This window comes from Zea mays, chromosome 10 (genome assembly GCF_902167145.1).
Source record: "Zea mays cultivar B73 chromosome 10, Zm-B73-REFERENCE-NAM-5.0, whole genome shotgun sequence".
Classification (NCBI taxonomy): domain Eukaryota; kingdom Viridiplantae; phylum Streptophyta; class Magnoliopsida; order Poales; family Poaceae; genus Zea; species Zea mays.
In genome coordinates this window covers 137,683,970-137,696,333 of record NC_050105.1, presented here as the reverse complement: position 1 = coordinate 137,696,333, position 12,364 = coordinate 137,683,970, and the positions used below count along the sequence as shown (strand labels likewise).

The window sequence follows — 12,364 nt, the reverse complement described above, 5'->3', positions numbered from 1 at the left end:
TCGACCCCACCACTCACCCGTGCCCCCGCACGCGTGCCTGCCTCCATGTGCACTACCGCCGCCCATGCCCCCTTTGCAGCGCACTACCGCCACCCACCCCCCCTTTGCAGCGCACCCACCGCCGCCATCATCGCCGGCACCAGGCCCCCCTTCCCCTCCGTCGCACCTGTTGCCACGTAGCACCTACTCCATCACCACTACTCCGCAACCGAACACCCCCGCTCGCCTATAAACCCCCCCACCAGCTCCCTCAACTCCCATCTCGCACAAAGCAAAAACAGCCCCGATAAAATCCCCTCTGCCAAATTGCAAGCAACTCCATTTTCCCACTCCCTCGCCCCTAAGATCCCAATGCTTGGTGATTCTTGGGTTGAAGACTGTTGCACATGGTTCATAGTCTTTGGTTTCCTCCTCTGTATGATGGTAATACTCATCGATAGACTCCTCCAGTGGGAAGAGCAAAGAGAAAGAAAGAGGCAGTGAAAAGTGAAAAGTGAGAAGAGAAAAGAAGATAGTGAAGAGAAGATAAGAAGAAGGTTCTCCCAGAATCAACCCTCTGTCAGTCATCTCTCCGCAACCTGCTCAAGCAGCAACAGCAGAAGGAGGCCTCGTAACACCCTTGTTATGTGGTACTTCAAGGAGTTCAAATCCCCAAGATTCAAGAGTTCTACCCTCATTCTTTTTAAGTGGGGTAGTGTTCCAGTAAAGTTCCTGCTATGGAGAAAAAGAAGAAGGCCTGTAGCAAGCTTGTGGAGGACCAGATCATCAAAGCATATAAGTTTCTGGATGAGAAGTGATCACCCAAGTTTTGTTGATGAAGCACCAGAAGACCAATCAAGGAAGGAATCCATGTGGGAGTTCGCAAGAGAAAGGTTTGCGTGTTGGCATCATGCTTCCTCAATAAGCTAAGCGAAACCTAGAAGCCTGAAGATGATCTTTGAGTACCAGAATCAGCGTTTGCAATCAGCAACCGGATGCTCCTGAAAGGCCAGATTTTGCTGAAGTTCCATCTCCTCGAAGAGTCTGCAGAGTAAAGATATGTAGCTGAAGTAAAGCTATACCCATAACCCTTCTAAGTTGAATCTCGAGGACGAGATTCATTTTAAGTGGGGTAGATTTGTAGCATCCCAAAAATTCAAATTCTGAAATTTTCTCAAACTCGCCCTAAATTCAAAATGAATTTCAAATTTCATTTCAAAATGTTTGTTTGCAAGTTGATATCAACAAATAAAATATAGTGGTCTATATTCTTTCCAAAATCCTCCTCAAAATATTCTACAAATATTTCCCCAGTGATCACCCTCAATTTCTTTTCAGAAATACTGCCCAGATATTTCCCCAGTGATCCCCCTCAAATTCTTTCTAGAAATATTGCCCAAATATTCCACCGATATATCTCCAAGTATTTTCTTCCTGAGAAATACCTTCAGAATCATTTTTCAAGTCCCTACAAATATTTTCTTTAAAACTTTCCTCATGCTCATACGTATACGTATGCCTCCGGTGTCATACGGTGAGCTCTACAAGCTGATCTCACTTATACAAGACAAATACATGCTAATCTCCCACTAATCCTCTCATCCTCCCACTAATCCTCTCATCCCTCCCCCTAATCCCCCCACCATGGCTATAAATAGAGGGGCAAGGGCCTCCTCTCATCCCACCCCAAGCCATTTCATGGCAACTCTCTTCCCCCCCCCCACACACACCCACTCCATGTTTCACACAAGCACACACTAGCACAAGGATCGTTCGATCGTTCTTCGATCGTTCGTCCCCTGTTCTTAGTTTGTTCGTTCGTTCGTCCGATCGTTCGATCGTTCGTCCGATCGTTCATGGTTCGTTCATCCGTTCGTCCGATCGTTCGATCGTTCGTTCGTTCGTTCGTCCAAATAATCTTTTTCCTACCGTTATGCTGCCGAAATTCCGATCGTTCGTTCGTTCGATCATTCGATCGTTCATCGTTCGTTCATAGTTCCTATTCATCGTTCATCGTTCGTTCATAGTCCCTATTCATCGTTCTTCCAGATAATCTTTGTCCTGCCGTTATGCTGCCGAAATTCCGATCGTTCGTTCGTCTGATCATTCGATCGTTCGTCCGTTCGTTCGTCCAAATAATCTTTTCCTGCCGTTATGCTGCCGAAATTCCGATCGTTCGTTCGTCCGATCATTCGATCGTTCGTCCGTTCGTTCCTATTCATCGTTCATCGTTCGCTCATACGAACTATTTACTATCACTATTCACCATTACTATTCATCGTTACTATTCACCGTTACTATTCACCTATACTATTCATCATCGTTACTATTCACCGTTCCTATTCATCATCGTTACTATTCATCGATGATATCTATAATAACTTTTCGTCATCACTATTCATCGTTACTATTCATCGATCATCCGATCGCCCCAAATTTCAACTACCCATCCATCATGTTGTCCAGTCCACCTAAGACCAGCCAGACCAATATTTCAGTCATACGAACTCCGGTGACTATGATTTTCCTTCCAGTAGGGAACTTCCCATCTGGTCACCCATCCTAGGTTTCTCCAAGTTGAGCATGCTTTACTTTGAGATTCCTTCGAACCAGGCTTCCAAACTCCGATTCCAATAATTCTCGTTTCTAAATTTTTATCAAACTATTCCCTATCCAACCATGTCATCCCTTAAGCATGGTCCATATTCCAGAAAACTCCCAAAATACTCTTGTCCCATATTCTGCCTATACCTCTCCTGTTCATACTAAGTCAGACGATTCATTCGTCACTATTCTCACCAACAGTGAACTTCACTGTGCTACACCACATACACTCAACTATAAATACACCTAGCTACCCTCTCCCTCTCCACACACACTCAACACCCTCAGCCAAGGCAAACACCCCACCCACTCAGTTACTCTGCTCTACCGGCTACAAGCATAGTGTCGCTTCGCCTCCAGTCCACCCTCCTGGTAAGCACCTCCGCTCCACCACTAGTAGTATCTCAACACCACATGACACATATTCTACTCAAGACTCTACCATGACCACTATACTAAATATTTGTTGGTATACTTGCTGGTTTGTATGTTTGCTTGTTCATGTTGCATAGTTATCGGAGCGTTCGTGCCGTATCGTGGAGGCCAGATCTGCAAGTCTACACCAGGCGGTGGAGCCAAAAGCCAGTTCCGCGAGCTCCCCTTCCCCCTTCGCCGAATAAGCACGGCAAGCTCACTGGATCCCTTTGATGCATAAATTACCTATGTTTTTCAACCACAACCCTCAGCCTGTTATTTTATGCATGATATGATTTTGTGACAAGTTATTATGGCCACCCAAGCCGCTTGCCGCAATCACTCCTTAATATATTTGTTACAAATGATTTGAGAAAGGGTGTGAGTTTTCAAAAGAAAATGCTTTTCAAAATGTGTATGATGAAGGGTTTTCACCCTTATCACCTTGTGAGTGGGATAATCAGGGACTCCCTGGTTTAGGGGAGGGCCTAAGGTGATGGCTCAGCTGGTTTAGGCGTGAGCAGAAGGATTATCCCCTCGTATAAGGACCGGTTTGTCATCTTCACTACCTGTACTCTTTAATAGTACAACCACTCGAGACTGTGTGGGCAGTCACTCAATCTGAACTCGTACGGTCCAACCCCAGGGTTATGAAGGCTGGGGAGCACCGGGAGGATAAGGAGGGGGAAAGTTTTGTCCGGTTTGGACATGGCAGTGGCCTGACTCCTTCCGGATAACCGTTAAGGTTAGGACGTGCGAGGAAAGAAAGAGATTCGGATTCGGATCTCATTGATCATGAGATCGCAGAGCCGGACTAGTGGGTAAAGTGTACACCTCTGCGCAGAGTTTGAAAACCTATTCGAATAGTCTGTGTCCACAGGAATGGACGAGTCTGGTATGGTATGGCAATTAATGTTTTGTTTTCCAAAAAAGAGATGGTTTTGAGAAAAGTGGTTTTTAAAAAGGTTCGGCGGTTGAGCCGTGAGCTATGGTGGACGGGAAGTCCAGTAGCTGTTTTTGAGAATGAAAACCAGTGGGAAACTGCTGAGATACCTGGATGGTTTAGTCCAGGGGATTTTGTTATAATACTGAAAAACTTCCTGCTCCTTTTGGAGAGGATGCGCTTTGCAAAAGCACAAAATGTTTTTCAAAACAACCCTGCATAAAATATTGCTGTTTCTGCAAAATATTCTGAGCTCCACATATTCCATGCATTATATCTGATTTCCCCATTCCGCGGGTGAAGGTGGGCTGCTGAGTACGTTTGTACTCACCCTTGCTTATTTGTTGTTTTTCAGAAAAAGGAGATCGGGTAAGAGTTACGACTGTTCCCAACCTTGCCTGTGGCTGTTGGACCGCTGATTTGCTTCACTGCGTATATCGGGCTGCTTCAGCCCCACTCTGATGATATGTCCCGAGTTGTGGACCAACTCTTAAAGTTGTTCGCCACCTTTGTAGGTTTGTCTCGTTTAAGCAGATTTGGTATCATCTGATGTATAAATGTGTTTACTAGCCTCCTGGGACTAGTAATTGTATCACATTGAGTCCCAGAGGATTGGGGACGCTTCAAAGAGCTAGGCATTCAATTCTAGACACACCAAAGAGATCAAATCCTCTCCAATTCCACACAAGGCTTTAGTGATTAGCGAGAGAGATTTGTCGTGTTCTTTTGAGCTCTTGCGCTTGGATTGCTTCTTTTATTTCTCACTTGTTCTTGTGATCAAAACTCCATTGTAATCAAGGCAAGAGGCACCAATTGTGTGGTGGCCCTTGCGGGGAAGTTTTGTTCCCGGTTTGATTTGAGAAGAGAAGCTCACTCGGTCCGAGGGACCGTTTGAGAGAGGGAAGGGTTGAAAAAGACCCGGCCTTTGTGGCCTCCTCAACGGGGAGTAGGTTTGCAAGAACCGAACCTCGGTAAAATAAATCCGCGTGTCACACTCTTCATTTGCTTGCGATTTGTTTTGCACCCTCTCTCACGGACTCGTTTATACTTCTAACACTAACCCGGCTTGTAGTTGTGTTTATATTTGTAAATTTCAGTTTCGCCCTATTCACCCCCCCTCTAGGCGACTATCAATAATCTAATGGGTAAAACAGTGGCCTCGCCATTTAAGAAGAGTCGTCACATCACCGCCAATCGAAGTCGCCTCGCTGTTGAAGGACCACCAGCTACGCCCGCTAAAGATTCTTCCACCATCTCCAGTGTAGAGTTGTTGAAATCAACGGGGTTCGATGCACGCAAACTCCTCTTTTTGTACTTGAATGTGTTCTTTTTATCAAGATTCCATGTAATATTTTTTTTATCACATCTCAATGTATAATTGTATGCTAGAATTTAATCTGTTGCTAATTTTAGACTCATTTGATGTTAGTTTCAGATTATGTTTGTTAATATGGTAGTAGTACTTCCAATTATATTTTGTAGCTATGCATTCACTAATTTCTACATCTGCTTATGTATACTAGACTTACAACATCAAAGAGGAGCTTAGACGGTGAGAGCAGTAGCTTGCCTCAAGGAACTAGTTCTGAAGCTGCTACAGAACCTGAATCTGGTAATGGTTCACAACCAATCGAAATAGATGATGAAGAAGATTGACATGATGTTGGTTCAAAGAGGAAGCTAACTTAGAGGTTTGGAAAGAGTTCAAGAGAGTGAAATTGTTAGATGAGGTTAAGGCACAATGCATGCATTGTGGTAAGAAGCTTTCAGCAAAGTCCAAAAGCGGAACTAAGCATCTTCATGTACATTTGACGGGTTGCCCATATCGGAGGAGCAAACTTGCAAGCAAGGATAAGGTGTTGGCACAAACTTCTCTAAGGTTTGCTTCCAAGCAACCGGGATCTTTATCTTTGGAGAATTATTCATTTGACCCAGATGTAGCTAGAAGAGAGCTTGCAGATGTAGTTTTAAGATTGATTACCGATATAGAAGAGATCTTGGAGGCACTTATGTGCCCACAAGATTGGATGCGACACAAGTATCTAGGTATAATTGCTTTGCACAATTCATACTTGTTCCTTCTTTTCCAAAAAATATGCTAATGATATAATTACACTTTTGTTTCATAGATGCATCTAATGCTAACCAACCTGAAACATTTTGGAGTTGCCTTCAAGAGATGCAGGAATGGATGCATGTGATATTTTTGAGTTGTCACACATGTGTATACTCTACATATTTAAATAGACAAATACTAATACTTCTTTTACTGCTTTGTAGAAGCTTTTACTCTGAGCAACAAGACTGAAATTGGAAGAGAAGGATGCCCTTAAGCTCCAACAGCTTAGAAGCCTTATATATTCAAATATTAAGTATTGTGTATTGAACAATTAGACTTGAAGGCATGCTTTTGTCCACCGTTTTGTAGAATCAATTTGTTGTTTTGTGTGATTTGAAGGCATGATATTGCCATTTAATGTTGAATATTGTTGAACCTGTGATAAAATTATGTTGGGTTCGATACATTTGTTATGTTGGTACTTATTTTTGCGATTCAAATGATCATGTCTATCTAACGTTAATGGGTATGGGTATGGCGTAATTTTATACCCATGATGGGTAGTGGGTATAGGTATGGGTCAATTTTTTCCTAGTGGGTATGGGTATGGCTTCGTGTGCCCACTGAGTACCTTACCCACTGTCATCCTTAACCGAGACGAAGCTGCAATACTGCAATAATAGCACCCCCTCTGTTTATATTATAAATTATTCTATTTTTAGAGTAAAAAAGCTGAAATATTTGAAACGGAAATAGTACGTCGAAGCCATGAATTATTCTCTATGCAGTACTATCAAAGCTTGCTTAGGGGTCACTCTGACGACAAATAATTAAAAGAGAGTTCATCTCTGCATCTCCATGTTGGTTGGGTTGGGTAGTTGAGGCGCTGGATCCATGGTTTCTGGTACCGGGATTTTAAATTTCGACAGTTGTTGTCACCGGTCAAAAGGAAACCCTGGGACGATAAAGAGTTTCATTTGCTGACTGGTAGTCGTTAGGAAATCTCGATAGTTCAGTCTCTGGGTATTCCCATTATTTTTTCTTCAGGAGATCTGTATCGTCTATTCTCTTGTATAAAGCACTAAATCCGCAGCATTTTCCTGTCTACACTTTGGACAGTTCAATCTGACTTGGCAGCTTACAAAGTAAAACGCATGCTAAACAATATTGTCACAAATAACCACGCGTCCAGCCGATTGGTTAACCTGAGATTACAAGGTCCGGGGCAATTTTTTTTATCCGCGCAGCACCAGCACGGGGTTCCCGTGCCAAAAAAACTGACGGCCGTCCAAGAACAGCCGGGGCCCAGCACACACGCTGCTCCATGCCTATCGACATGCTGCATCTGGCAGGGCGCACTTTTCCCTGTGGCTCCTTGTGGTGGATCCAGCGATTTGCAGGCCCGCGACACCTGCCACGTCGGAAAAACAAAGGGCGCCGAGAGATCCTGCGCAAAGCAAACAGCGGAATAGGAGAGTGCCAGTGCGCCCCCTGCGATGGCGACGGCGACGGCGACGCCCGCACGATACTGCGTGCGCTGGCCGGCGGGCCACCGCCCACCGGCTTCACTTGCAGCTGACGGTGACGCGCCTGGGCCCGCCGGAACAAAATAGGCACCCATCAGAGCCCCCTTCGATGAAATGAAACCACCGGACGGGTAGGATTCAGACGTTCCTTTCGTTCTGTAAACAAACCTTGGGGCGGAAATTAATAAGGGCCCGTTCGGTAGACATGGAATAGAGAGCCGGAATTGTTCCTACCCAAATTAATTCTCTAATTTGTATAAGTTTTGATCAACAAGAATATTTCTGGGTGTATTCCGGTAGAAACGAACAGGCCCTAAAGGGTCGGGTCCTGATGTACCCCGTTCAGGTTTTAAGTAAGTGGTGCCGTTTAGTTTATGGGGGAGTGAAGTCAGTGAAATGATCACAAAGGACTGACCAGGCCAAATCTGATAAAAGAATAGCCAATTATTGATGCCCATAACATGAAACCTGCCCCCCACTTAATTAAGGTTTGTTCGTTTACACCAATCCCGCTCTGGATTAGCATGTATTGGAATTAAATCCATGCCACAATCCATGCCCCAAAATAATCCATGATTACTTAAATTTTTTTATTCGGTTAAACCCATCATGGAATATAACCTAAATGTTTGAGAATTTTTTAAACTATGGAAGACATGGATTCTATCCATAGCTCATTAGGTATGGAACAAATCCATGAGATATTGCACAAGTTTACATTAGAATCCATAAATCAAAAGAATAACTAACTTTAAAAGAACCATGGATTAGTTGATGGATTTAATCACATCATGGGATTAGGTGTGGGATATGGATTCACCCAATCCATACCTGGATTAAATCTATGATGGGATTTCATCCCATGTAACCGAACAAAGCCTAAGGTGGTTGATGACTTCAATAGCCTGATCTGTCGTTTATTTAAAAAAAACAAAAGGAATTTTAAAGAGATATGGTGCCACCAGTTCATATTGTTAGTAAGTGCTTGATGGCGAAGGATTCCTTTTAAAAAAAAATCATGACGAAAGGTTCCATCCAAATGTATTTTGGGTGTCAAAGAAAGCGACCTTGACAAATGACAAGGCCATACCGTAGGTATGATGTATAAGAACTCTATTTTTTTTAAAAAAAAAGTGATATTTTTCACAAAGGGACACATCACATATGTATTTATATATCTCCTCGATTATCTTGCATGTTTACACTAGCCCTTCAATTCCACACTCCAAGCTACCTCCTAGATGGCGTCACGATCACGATGCTCCAGGGAGGGAATTTGTCGTATCAAAGACACCGAGAGCACCAAAGTAAAGTTAGCAAAGTAGAGCATGGAGCATGTATACCAAGTCATAGCATCAAAGGCTAGAGCACATACATATTTTTATTGAGGTTTGTACCGTAGTGTGTAATAGCATACGTCCTTTTGTTTATCATACATTGATATATGCATATGATTATTGCTGTGAACAGAATTCCCGTTGCAGGCTGCAGAAACCTCAGACGGGTCACTGTCGCGGTGTCGCCATATACTGGGCACAAGCAGTGAGGAAGGCCCGGCTTGTTGAGCAGAAGAAAACAAAGAGAGAAACACATACTGGGAGAAATTTGTAGTTCACTAGACAGGTGCCGAAAAATTAGCGGCGAACTTGTCAATATGCCATGTGGATGGCTGTTGATCCCCAGGAAAGAAAAAGGAGCACGGAGGCAGTAAAGAAATCACAGAGCAAAGCTGAGCGTCATGAGGCCTGCTTCCTGGAAGCTTACAAACCTGACATCACACCAGTAATGGCCAGATTATAGCATTTTATCCGTACCACTACATAATCCACAAGTTTAAACTTGCAAAACTCACCCCACTAATATCTCTACACCCATATTCTCTAATAAATCCACCAAACAATTACATCCAGACTGAAGACACTATTAAAATCGACGATTTAAATTGATAGATAATCTTATCTTTTCTTACTCAAACAAATCTAATAAATAATATTATTTAGATCACTTGTATTCCCCCTCCCCTCGACCCGGCTACCCCGACCCCCTCACACCCCATAGACCATGCGGCTCACACCCCATATATATAAGTATATAACGCTCCTAGAATTGTACTCCTGCTCTGCGGTAGTAAGATCAGTGAGCAAGATTTTTCTACCTGATCTCTCGGGATCTTGCCCTGGCAGGCACGCCCGACAGCCAAAAGGAAGTGCATATATAGGATAATATATAGCTGAATATTCTCGTGAGTCAGGCAGTGCACCTCCACTACTAGCTTGATCGCATCTATGATTCTCCTTCCCTCCATGTGTAGCACAGCAGGGATTTTTTTAACCGCCACAGATTTCTTGAACTCTGCTGGGGCGAGCTGTCGTCCAACACTGGTTGGAGAAGCCAGACCTCTCTGACTCGGAGCTCAAGCTCCAAAGCCGAGCCGTGCCATGGAAGATCATCAACTCATCAACCTGTGGCTGTGTGGGTCCTTTCCGTGCACGGGCGTGCGTGAACCCCGGGCCGGCCGGCTGGAATCCAGGAGACCAGCTCGCTCTCCCTCTCCCATGGCCGCTAGCTAGGACGACTGGGGGCAACTAGCTAGTTTAGTCGCAAGGGCTATGCTTCCTTTATTTTTTGCACTTGATTATTACTTTATTAGGGCCTATAGCTAGCAGATGGGTTGATTAGTGCCGCGTGCACCCTGCCAAAGTCGTGTGTGGGCGTGACCACAATGTCACCGAGACGCCCGTCACCAATTGTTTGTCGCACTTTTGTTGGGTACCGCGGTTTCGTGGCCGGAGCATGATGATGGCGAACTCGCCAAACACTTGTGTTCTCTCTCACACTCTTCAGTAATACTTATACTCCCTCCGTTTCTTTTTATTAGTCGCTGGATAGTGCAAAATTGCACTATCCAGCGACTAATAAAAAGAAACGGAGGGAGTACTACATATGGACATATGGTCTAGCTACTAGTCTAATGGAGAGTATTATACTGAGTAATCTATGCTGCTGAATGTACGGGTGGTTAACCACAGGGCCGTGACCTTAGTACCTCACCACGGATGCTCTTGTGCCAAGCAAGCATGTTAGATGACTACTGTCCCCGTCTCCCCGACTTCATTATTGGCCTGTGCAGTGATACTGTAAAAGGTAAGCAGGCTTGGCAGTGCAGGTGCCGCAGACGAAAACCGTGAGCCTTCACGACGCAACTTTCTGCATGGGCTCGACGCTTGGCCCAGCCCACTAGCAACTTCGCTCGAGGTGGGTCAAATGAATCTGCCCTTCTCTTCTGGACTTCTGCGGCCTGCTGCAGGACAATGCTATGGTCCTGTTTGGCACAGCTGCTGCTTGTTGAAAAAGCAGCTTATCTGATAAGCTGGTGAAAAGCAGCTTCTGCTTGTTGGCTGCTTTTAGTGTATTTTGAGAAGCAGCTGAAACTGATAAGCTGCTGCAGAAGCTAACTGTTTGGTAGAACTTCTGCTTAAATTTGTGAAGAAGCTAAAAATAAGCTGTGCCAAACAGGGCCTATAGCAACTTTTGCTCTAGGTCGGGTGTCTTTCTTTCTTTCTTTCTTTCTTTCTTTTTTGCTTGTTAAAAAAACAAAGCTTGGTCTAGGGTGAATCAAAACTTTGGCGTGTATCAAGGCACCTCCAGCGGCTTTGCTGAGCTTGCCATCCAAAGGCACTTAGCTTTGGCTAGTTAGTCAACTACTAAACCGCCAAGACCTTTTTTTTCTTTTCATTTTGCAATCACAGAACGAAGGCTGAAAAATAAAAGGAGAAACCGTTACCTTCTCTTTATTTCGATGCGTACAAGGTATGTATATAGACGCGAGAGAAATTTGTTGTTTTGCCACTCTCAAATTTGGCTGCCTGTTATTATGTCATCCCGTGTCTATGACTGGTGGGACCGTCTGTGTCTATGATTTGTGGGTCTGATGGCATACTGGCGAAGCCCACAAATGATAATGGCAAAATTGCCAATGGCTCATAGACGCGAATAGTTTTTCATGTTACTACAGCGTTGTGCTGCGGTTTTCAGCTAATATTTACCCTTCTCTTTCTTGGATGTTTTATTTATTCGAGGAGGACTGTCCAATTCCCATGAGGCCGCCATGACGTTATTTTAAGTGAGAGCACTCTTGCATCGCTGTCTTGCGGTACGCTGGCCCGAAGAGGAACGCGCAGGTATGGGACAAATGCTATATGCTGATTCTTTTTTCCTTTTTAAAACAAACTAGGTAGAAGAGTCGTCAATTATATTAATTCCTAAACAACACGACACATGCAGGGACAGGATACCAAATAAAATCAGAGATATATAGAGAGATGGTTGTGTATGGGACCGCTCGATAGACATGGTTGTAAACATATACACCATGTAGAGAGGTTCGGACTGCCTGAGTTTAACAGCCTATACTCTCTATGTGGTGGATGTTTAGATGTAATTGTAGGTAGAGATTACACACTGAGATGATATCTCAGCTACTAAGTTAGGAGAGAGCTCTAGTTGCCCTAAAAGCCTTTGATAAGCCAAGCCAAAAAAAAACTCATGACCAAGCTAAGCAAAGCATTTTCTATATTGCTTTACGCCTCTTTTTTATAGGTCTAGTACGGATAGAGTCACATCTCTACATGGCACTAACTGAGGTTCAATTACTCATATCTTATCGTATTTGTTGTACCATATGTGGAGCATGACTTCGATATGCTTCAACAACGAGTGTTACATGCCAGATTAGCACAAATGGGTTCTCACGCCACTGAGTACGCTAGTTGGTAAAGCTGCACGTACTATATAATGCTTTCGGGTACACCCACGGCTTGAGACATGGCTAGAGTGACA

The 12,364-nt window shown here is 44.0% G+C and overlaps 1 long non-coding RNA gene across 1 annotated transcript; it reads left to right on the top strand.

Moving 5' to 3' along the window:
• The first annotated feature begins 5,291 nt into the window (after nt 1-5,291).
• On the top strand, nt 5,292-6,486 carry LOC103641928 (uncharacterized). The gene is made up of 3 exons (XR_002265952.2): nt 5,292-5,986; nt 6,070-6,137; nt 6,221-6,486. It is a non-coding gene; the product is annotated as an uncharacterized lncRNA (long non-coding RNA).
• The last annotated feature ends 5,878 nt before the right edge of the window (nt 6,487-12,364 follow it).